Source organism: Coregonus lavaretus, assembly GCF_964263955.1.
Source record: "Coregonus lavaretus genome assembly, chromosome: 28".
In the NCBI taxonomy this organism is placed as follows: domain Eukaryota; kingdom Metazoa; phylum Chordata; class Actinopteri; order Salmoniformes; family Salmonidae; genus Coregonus; species Coregonus lavaretus.
In genome coordinates, this window is record NC_140015.1 from 31,524,511 (window position 1) to 31,533,275 (window position 8,765).

General features: G+C 41.2%; 1 pseudogene across 1 annotated transcript; it reads left to right on the forward strand.

The window, feature by feature from the left end:
- The first annotated feature begins 303 nt into the window (after positions 1-303).
- On the forward strand, positions 304-2,972 carry LOC311103226 (sterile alpha motif domain-containing protein 9-like; annotated as a pseudogene). Its single transcript has one exon. The product of its transcript is annotated as a sterile alpha motif domain-containing protein 9-like (transcript).
- Positions 2,973-8,765: the final 5,793 nt, after the last annotated feature.

An 8,765-nucleotide genomic window follows, 5' to 3' on the forward strand; every position in this document is an offset into this window, starting at 1 on the left:
ACTACATTGAAAAATGCTTCAAGGAGTTTGACCACCATTCTGATGCCAGGAAATGCATAAGGAACCCAAAGTTTATTGAGGTAATTGACAAGGGGAACAGTGGAGGAAACTGGATCATTGAATTGATGTCGCAACAAAGTCATCTATGAGGAGAAAGCACCATATCACAGAGTAGGGGCCAATACACCCTGCATACCTGGTGAAGACTTAGTTCATTTCATTCAAGGACCTGTGGAAAAAAGTACATGGACGACACCTTGTCATTCATCATTGTGACAAATAAGTTATAAGAAGAACATCTGAAGACCATCAACTTCTTAGTGCACATGAAAATCTTCTGTGTGTTTGATTTTGACCCAGACTCCAAGACATCTGGATTATGTGGGCAATATCGTGAGCACCATGCTGCTAACCTTCACTTTTTGCATGACTATGCTACTGATCCTCATCTAAGCACCATTGACTTCAAGCAGAGCTTACAGCTCTTTGATAGGACAAGCTGTATATTCTGCAATGGGCGGAATGATTACCATGGTAGTGAAGAGCCTTGTGATGGAAAAACCTGGATCAGAACAAAGAAAAAACAACTGAAAAGACAAGTGTCTGTCATCTGCAATGAAATCCTCCCTAAAGGTTCATTTGTGGTGCTTTTCTTGCTCATGTCTCAGGTCGAACAGCCACTTGTTGATACATTTCATGAATTCTATGCAGAAATGAATGGCCATGATGATTTTGCTATCATCTCAGAGTCCAAGGATAACTACAATAAGTGGTCAAGTCTCGCCCAAGCATCTTGTGATTTGGAATCATTCGAACAAATCAATATTGTGGGCATGCCAATGTGTCATGTAGATGCTACAATTCAAAGCATTCAGCTCTCCAATAAACAACTGACTAGACGTTTACCTGTGTTCAACAAAGGGCTGTGCTTCCTGAAGACTATAGATGAAGACACAATGCTTTCTCTGGACATAGTCAGTGCTGACCAATGTGATGAAACAAACTTGGATGTAATGGGCAATGACCAAGTTAGCAACATTGAGAAGTATTTCTATCAAGGAGGGAAAATCAGCTGGATGCACTTGTGGCTTGCAGAAAAAGTGAAGTGTGAAGAGGTCATTCAGAGAGACGCATACAAAGAAACAACCAAGATTTTAGAGGGTATTTTACAGGGTGATACAACAAAAAGGTCCATTCAGAGTGTCAATAAATGTCACCAACCTGGCAGTGGTGGAAGCACAGTTGCACATCAGATCCTCTGGAACTGTAGAACCAAACTCCAGTGTGCAGTGGTTAAGCAATCATACCATATTCAAACTGTATGTCAGCATTCAGTACACCTCCGAGAATATGAAGAGAAAGACAAAAACAGGTGTCTCCCAGTGCTCTTGCTGCTGGATGACTGTAATGCAGAGTATATAGACGAGCTCAGACGGGAATTAGGTAATGCAATTGCAACCATGAAGATCAATGCTTCGGCATTATGTTTCATCCTTCTTATCTGCAAAAGATGCCACAACCCAGAAAAAATTAGCAGAAATTCCCAGACAATACCAGTGACACATGAGCTGTCTAAACAGGAGAAGATTCTATTCAAAAAGAAACGACAAGAACTGATGTTTGAAACGGAGTCCATTCTAGCTTTTGTACTCATGAGTGAGGGATTTCAGAAGAGTTACATTGAGGGCTTTGTGAAGAACCTACTGGAGGATATTGACCACTCATCTCTCACCACTCGCCTTATCCGATTTGTGGCCTTGCTCAACTGTCATGTTCAGAACTCCTACATATCTGTGTCACACTGTGAGGCCTCCCTGGGCTTAGGCATCCAAATAGATCGGTTCCGTTACCATACATTTGTGAATTCTCTAAGTGAACAAGCTAGACTTGTTTTCATACAACTGAGAGAAAGTACAACACACATCTCATCCATTAAAATGCACCCTCTCGTAGCAAGGGAAATTCTGGAACAGCTGTCTGCCATTCAGCCTCAAAGCTCCATCACAAAGGATCTTCTCCTTGACAAGGTTCTGATGGATCATAGGTTTGGCAGGGATTAATTTCTGAAGTTCATCCGAGATCTTCTCATCAGACGCAACAAAATAAGCAGAGGCGATCCTAATGACAGTTCGTTCTCTCCTTTGATTGAGCATGTCTGTAGAGAGAAGCCTGATGGCACTGAAGATGTAATGGTCACTCCGTTCAAAAAACAAATAAAAATGTATGAGTTAGGAGGTGGGAATGTCACAACCATCCTCTCCCTGCTCTCTGATCACAAGACTGGGAGATGTGGAAAGAAGCTAGAGGAAATAATTGCCATGTATCCAGAGAACCCCAAAATGAAAGAACTTGACCAGACAGACCTGGTCAACTACATTTTCTCTCAGATAGCTCTTGATTGTGCTATACCAGGTTCTCCAAAGCTGGTTGCGCTTACGAAACTTCAAGATCTCAGCATTAGATTTTACAGGGAAGGCAGCAAGTCAGCAAGTGCTTTCTTTTTGCTATCAATCTTATTCTGGCCAGAGGACAATGAACCTAGCTCTGCAAAAAACCAAAAAGTATTCATGTCAGCCATTGAGGACCTTCAAAGACTACGTCGGCTAAAAATGAAACCAAAAAAGAGCAGAACAGTGACTCACTTCTTTCTTGGAAAGGCAAGGGGTCTGAACAGGATTGTTCATAGGAGTGCTATTGAAAAGCACATTAAGGGAAATCTCACAGAGAGAAGGCTCAAGTGGCTCGGTGGGGAGGTGTGGAATACCGCAGAGGTTGTCCAAATGCTGAAACGCGTTGAAGGATGGACAGAAAACGAGCATCTGTTTGTTCAAGGCACAACCAAGGGAAGCAAGATCAGAGTCATCCCCTTGTATTCTGCCTCCTTACCAAATGAAAATGAAAACGTCACTTTTTACCTCGGATTCTCTTTCGATGGGATGGTTGCTTTTGACATTAAAGTTCAGGAGGAGTAAGGTACACTTCAACTTTATGTCCATATAAGCACAAAATGTGCTCCCAAAAGGTTTCTACTACATAGCAAAACGAGCGTAACCAAATTAATGTGATTTACATTTTCACTACTGTGAATGGTTAACAGCTGATTATGAACACTTTAGTAAATAATGTATTTGCAACATTTGAGAACTTGCAAAATGTAAATAAAATGGGATCCCTGAAACACATACAGGGGGTACATGGTCCTGTTCGAATAAGCTGCATTATGCAAAAGGTAAATAATGTTGTAGTATGTATGACAATGATATGGCTGGGTGGGGAGGTATGGACAAACTCACACGTTGTCCAAATGCTGAAACGTGTTGAGGGTTGGACAGAAAATGGAAACCTGTATGTCCGAGGCATGGCCAAGGGACGCAAGATCAGGCTCATCCCTTAGCATTCTGCCTCTCTACCAAATGCAAATGAAAATGACACTTTTTTATTTACCCAGGCTTTTCTTTCGATGAGGTGGTTGCTTTTGACATCAAATTATTGAGAACATGACAAGAAATACAAGCAGCAAAATGTAAATTCAATGGGAACCCTGGAACACAAACAAGGGGTACATGGTCCTGTTAGAATAAGCTGCATTATGTAAATAGTGAATAATGTATGTATAATGATGATGTCGTAAATAAATAAATTTTTAATGTCTTCTTGTCCATATACATATATAAATGATGTCTTAAGTGCAAGTATTCAATGCATAATTCCCATATGTGTTGTGATTGAGGTTAGTCAAATAAAACAATATAATTTGTTAAAAGCCTATCCAAGTGAAGTATTTTTGTTACCAGTGCAAAGGACTTGTTGATCCTAAAACCTACTAATTTAGTCAAAAACAGTATGTTTGGTTCGCACACCTTATATAATGCTGAATAAAATTCTCAATTGCAAGTAAAAGATACATATTATATTTTATGTAAAAGACACTGCAGATGAACAAAATGGACACGCCATGTTAATGATTAAAGTTCTTTATTCTAATTTGAATATTTGTCCAAACAAAATCTAAATTTGTCACAAAGTACTATACAGTAGGCTTTGTTTGGCTTAGTTGTGTGTCCTAGGTGGGTCTTTGAATAATGATGCCTATTATGCTAATTAACAAATAACATAAATATTGTGGCTAATAATGAGAGCCAATAACTAAAGAGCAACAGTGAAAACATAAAGCTCAGGGGTAATTAAATCAATCATTCACTGTACAGTAGTGCATCATCTTCTTGTTGCTATTTGACTAACACATCTACAAGAGTATACTTAAGAAAATAACACTCTAGCAACATTAGTCAGGCTGCGTTTACACAGGCAGCCCAATTCTGATACAATTAATAGCATGGGCGTTTATTTGTTTCAATCACTGAACACAACCAACGCTTAGTAGAGAAAGGCTTCTATTTGAACTAGGCATCTGTTTTCTTACTAACCTTTTTTCCTCCCCCAACCTCGCAGTCTCGCCCTCTTCTGATCCACCTCAGACAAATGGTGAAGTTCGACCTTTTGATTTCAACATTCTCTCACTCATTTTGTATAAATTCCAAAATGCCTGGCTGTTGCCTCTCCTGAATTTTGCTCTGCTAATTTGATGTCCTGTTTTCTTTTTGGTGGCGCTATGGCTAGCAACAATGACAGAATAAAGAAACAATTATAATAATATTCACATGACCGTGGGAATATCAGAGCTGTGTACATGGTATCCTCGTAAACAATTCATTTAGACCCAGTGTTAATTTTAAACAAGCTTTGTGTGCCGATGCCCGGATTTGAGACTTGCCGTTTAATTGAAGTTTTACGGTAAGGGAAAGTCAGAAATTGTTACACATACAGTTGAAGTTGGAAGTTTACATACACCTTAGCCAAATACATTTAAACTCAGTTTTTCACAATTCTTGACATTTCATCCTTGTAAAAATGCCCTGTCTTAGGTCAGTTAGGATCACCACTTTATTTTAAGAATGTGAAATGTCAGAATAATAGTAGAGAGAATGATTTATTTCTGCTTTTATTTCTTTCATCACATTCCCAGTGGGTCAGAAGTTTACATACACTCAATTAGTATTTGGAAGCATTGCCTTTAAATTGTTTAACTTGGGTCAAACGTTTTGAGTAGCCTTCCACAAGCTTCCCACAATAAGTTGGGTGAATTTTGGCCCATTCCTCCTGACAGAGCTGGTGTAACTGAGTCAGGTTTGTAGGCCTCCTTGCTCGCACATGCTTTTTCAGTTCTGCCCACACATTTTCTATAGGATTGAGGTCAGGGCTTTGTGATGGCCACTCCAATACCTTGACTTTGTTGTCCTTAAGCCATTTTGCCACAACTTTGGAAGTATGCTTGGGGTCATTGTCCATTTGGAAGACCCATTTGCGACCAAGCTTTAACTTCCTGACTGATGTCTTGAGATGTTGCTTCAATATATCCACATAATTTTCCTTCTTCATGATGCCATCTATTTTGTGAAGTGCACAAGTCCCTCCTGCAGCAAAGCACCCCCACAGCATGATGCTGCCACCCCTGTGCTTCACGGTTGGGATGGTGTTCTTCGGCTTGCAAGCCTTCGCCTTTTTCCTCCAAACATAACGATGGTCATTATGGCCAAACAGTTCTATTTTTGTTTCATCAGACCAGAGGACATTTCTCCAAAAAGTACGATCTTTGTCCCCATGTGCAGTTGCAAACCGTAGTCTGGCTTTTTTATGGCGGTTTTGGAGCAGTGGCTTCTTCCTTGCTGAGCGGCCTTTCAGGTTATGTCGATATAGGACTCGTTTTACTGTGGATATAGATACTTTTGTACCTGTTTCCTCCAGCATCTTCACAAGGTCCTTTGCTGTTGTTCTGGGATTGATTTGCACTTTTTGCACCAAAGTACGTTCATCTCTAGGAGACAGAACGCATCTCCTTCCTGAGCGGTATGACGGCTGCGTGGTCCCATGGTGTTTATACTTGCGTACTATTGTTTGTACAGAAGAACGTGGTACCTTCAGGTGTTTGGAAATTGCTCCCAAGGATGAACCAGACTTGTGGAGGTCTACCATTTTTTTTCTGGGGCCTTGGCTGATTTCTTTTGATTTTCCCATGATGTCAAGCAAAGAGGCACTGAGTTTGAAGGTAGGCCTTGAAATACATCCACAGGTACACCTCCAATTGACTCAAATGAAGCTTCTAAAGCCATACATTAATTTCCTGGAATTTTCCAAGCTGTTTAAAGGCACAGTCAACTTAGTGTATGTAAACTTCTGACCCACTGGAATTGTGATACAGTGAATTATAAGTGAAATAATCTGTCTGTAAACAATTGTTGGAAAAATTACTTGTGTCATGCACAAAGTAGATGTCCTAACCGACTTGCCAAAACTATAGTTTGTTAACAAGAAATTTGTGGAGTGGTTGAAAAACGAGTTTTAATGACTCCAACCTAAGTGTATGTAAACTTCCGACTTCAACTGTATGTAACAACTGGCTTTTCTTACCAGAAGCAACTGGTTCTGCTGCACAACCAGATCAAAATCACCAAGGCCTTAGATTGATATAATAAAGATGAAACCATAAATAGAGTAATATTTGTAAGCAAGAGTGGGCAGATATCCGCTGCACTGGACTGAAAAGTTACGTTTCGTCAGCTTTAGCTTGAAATAAATAATGAGAATTGTCAAGCCATGCATAGGTTGTATCAATAGCACCACACTGACCAGACTTCAGCTAATGCTTATCATGGATGTGTTTACCAGTCCTTTTTCATTCATTGTATTAAGCCTGTGCTTACCCATTGAATGTGAACAGACACTGAAGTCTTTCCCTCCCGGTAATGCTGTTCAAGGGTACTGCAGAGGGAGTAGTGGCTCCTTTGGTGGCTCCTTGACAATAACTTCATCATGAAGCCAATAAACCCCTGTTATAAACTTTAGCTGAAAAACAACATTATCCCATAGTGTAAAATGGAGGGGAGAAATGTTCAGGGAAGAGTCTGCACTCGGGGAGGCTTTACTTGTGCTCGGAACAGGAGTCCCCATCTGTAGCATGAGGAAACCAAACCAATGTTCCCCAGCACAGGACAGGTAACGTTACAGTACACTAAACACCTCAGTGCTCAGATTACACACTACATTATTAATAACCCTCTCTTCTTACCCGGTACTCTGACATCACCTGCATAGAGTTCAACTGCTACTAATAATGTGGTGTATAATCTGAGCACTGAGGTGTGTAGTGTAAATGATCTGTCCTGCGCTGGGAAACAGTGGTTTGGTGACAGTGGGCTGGGCTGCGCTGGGCTGCAGGGGCAGTGGAGGGGGTGGGCCTGAGTCATGTGGGGCACAGCTGGCTGGTGGCCCACTGGAGGTGGCATACCTGGCAGGGACAACAACAGGTGGTTATTATTCTCATATATACATTTCTGAGTGATCATGATGGTCAAATTGACCAGAAGAAGAAAAGTACTATAGACGTAATGTCAATGTTGTGGCGATGTGAGACATAAATGCTAAAAAAATGCTGCACAACTTTGAGGACTATGTGGTGTGTCTGTGGTGCAAGACCAGAGGGATTCAACATTTCATTACAGAGCTATGGTGCTTGAAGCTATAGTGGATTTCTGCAGTTTTGTACAGGAGTGTCTTAACCTGACAGCCCTTACCTGGTGGCATTCCTGGAATCTTCATGGGCATCCCTGGTCCTGGAGGCTTCATCGGGGCATCCCTGGTCCTGGAGGCATCATCGGGGGCATCCCTGGTCCTGGAGGCATCATCGGGGGCACCCCTGATCCTGGAGGCATCATCGGGGGCACCCCTGGTCCTGGAGGCATCATCCCACCCATGGGCTTCATACTGAAGACCAAATGGAGAGAGAAAACACATCATCACAAGAGTTCATAGTAAAATGACTATTACATGACTGTTTATTAGACCTAAAGAATGTCCAAATAAACTTACCAGGTGCTGTTTTGAGCAAACAAATGTAGTGGAGAAACTGTAAGGGGAAAATAAATACTAGAAAAAAACGATTTGGTAAGACAGTCATACAATCAGCAATTATCAGTCAATGTCTCTGTATAAGCTTCATAAATACTTAAGCAAGTAATGCATCTAGATAAGTCCTAGTAATAACACCAGTGTCAGCTCCCCTGAAGGCATCCCCAGCGCTGTGGGGACAGGGGGAATCCCTGGCTGGGTCATGGGGGGAATGTAGCCTGCAGCCTGGGGCTGGGCAGCTGGCGGCAGGAAGGACGATCCGGGCTCCTTGTCCTCCTCATACTCATCAGAGTCATCTTGGTTGTTCAGCTTCATCTTCTGACTCTCTGTCAACTAACAAACAACTAACTAAAAGGCATGATCAACCCCTTAGACTGGTCAAGAAAAAGATCATGATCATTGACAGAAAAATGTGGTGCATAAGGGAGGAGAATTAATAATTCTGGTTCATGTTAATGGTTAGTTAATAGTCCCTCGCAACTGTATGCAAACATTCCAGCTGCTGTCATCACACATGCTTGCTGATGAGAATGATTGTGTCACAATTATTAAAGACCATTAATCAAACCTTGTGTTTTCTGTTTAAGCATTCTTCTCTCCTCTATGTCTTTCCCTGGAATACACTCCATGCCGTAGATTTACAATTCAATATCTGTCCTTCCAGGTATTGCATTTGGGATTTAATCAATGGTTTCTTTGTCTATGTAAACGCTGGATATACGCAGCACTGTGGGATGCTGCATTTAATGAGCATTGGATATACTGAGTAAAATGCTGTGTTTTCACTACTTACAGTTGGG